Source organism: Crocodylus siamensis, chromosome 1 (assembly GCF_052110815.1).
Source record: "Crocodylus siamensis isolate JL-2025a chromosome 1, ASM5211081v1, whole genome shotgun sequence".
Lineage (NCBI taxonomy): Eukaryota > Metazoa > Chordata > Crocodylia > Crocodylidae > Crocodylus > Crocodylus siamensis.
This window is the reverse complement of record NC_143395.1, coordinates 180095192-180096720: the sequence shown is the minus strand read 5'-3', so window position 1 is coordinate 180096720 and position 1529 is coordinate 180095192. Positions and strand designations below refer to the sequence as shown.

The 1529-nt window shown below is 50.2% G+C and overlaps 1 pseudogene; it reads left to right on the top strand.

The window, feature by feature from the left end:
- Positions 1–612: 612 nt before the first annotated feature.
- Positions 613–1135, top strand: LOC149873712 (mesencephalic astrocyte-derived neurotrophic factor pseudogene; annotated as a pseudogene).
- The last annotated feature ends 394 nt before the right edge of the window (positions 1136–1529 follow it).

Genomic DNA, 1529 nt, shown 5'->3' with positions numbered 1-1529 from the left:
CAGAGGGCCTTCTAGGCACCAGGCAGACTGTATCTTCTTCCATGAGGAAAGTAATTGTGTGAGCTTGACCCCAGAATTTGGGTTGATGTCACAAAGACCAACATGAACTGGTGTTGCACCTAGTGGGAGGACATAGCCTGATGGGCAGATGAGGGCTGTTGTCAAAGCAAAGTGAGCACAACGACAGAGAATCCAGTCAGCATGGCATTGCGGACAGACTACAACATCATTCAGCAGGTCTAACAATAGCAGAAAACCCTTGTAGGCAGGCCTTCAAGCCACCTCTGCTTGGGATTGGTCTGAAGTCCATCCCTGCTCTCTGCCATATATTGCTCCACCTGCAGATCTCCTTGCTGGGAGAGACAGATGGCAGCACTCTGTGCACATAGCCACAGTCCCCAGCCCCCTTGCTCCCATCTGCTAAGGAGCTGAGACCCCTGGGAGGGCACCTCCAGAAATGATGGGAGCAGAACTGCTTCCCAGACCTGGGCTGGGCTGAAATCCTGGGGCTGGATGTACCTATTGCTTTCCCAGATTGTAGGAGCATAGACTGGGTCATGCCATAAATCCATCTTGCCCAGCCTCCTGCATGTGGAGCAGCAAGGAGGCAGGATGTGGGCAGCCTACAGGCTCTGGGTGGCATTGGCACTTGGGCTGCTCCTGTCCAGGGGCCATGCCCTGCATGAGAGCAAATGCAAGTTGTGTGTTACATTCTTGGGGAGGTTTTATCAAGGCTTAAAGGCCCATAATATTTTCACACCCACCAGTGTGGAAAAAAACTCTTGTAAAGAGGCAAAAAGCAGAGAATCGGTTATGTTATTACATTGGGGCCACCAGTGATGCAGCCACAAAAATCATTAATGAAGTGTCGAGACCCCTCAGTCATCATCACATTCCTGTGGAAAAAATCTGTGAGAAACTGAAGAAAAAAAGACAGCTAGATCTGCAAGCTACAATATGAGAAACAGATTGACTTGAGCACTGTGGACTGGAAGACATGGAGAGTGAAGGAACTGAAGAAGAGCCTAAATGACTGGGGTGCAATGTGCAAGAGAGATTAGATAACACACACAAAATTAATGAACCCACGCCTAAATGTGCACCAAAGGCAGGCAATTCCCTGGGGGATCTCTGACCCCTCTGGCCCTCTCCTGCATAACAACACCTTACACACAGGCATGGATGAGCCAGAGCCTGGGCAGACAAGGGGCCCCAAAATAGGCCGATTATTGTTATCATTATCTCTGGCGCACGGGGGCTGAATATGAAAAGTTTGCCTCGGGCCGCCAGGAGTCTGGGTACAGTGCTGCTCACACAAATGACATTGACCGTTGCTGTTTCTTAAGCTTTTTTTGTAAATTTTTGATGGGGCAGTTTGTACAGCGCTGGTTTCCCAGCCCCCGTTTGGTATCTAGTTTGCATTTCTCTGGTCTCCGCTTTGCTTTAGGATGTCTGTGTTGGATTGTGGATTAAAGTCACAAGAAACCCGGTGTGGCAGCGCGGCGGGGAGCAAGTGCCTCCAGGGGCAG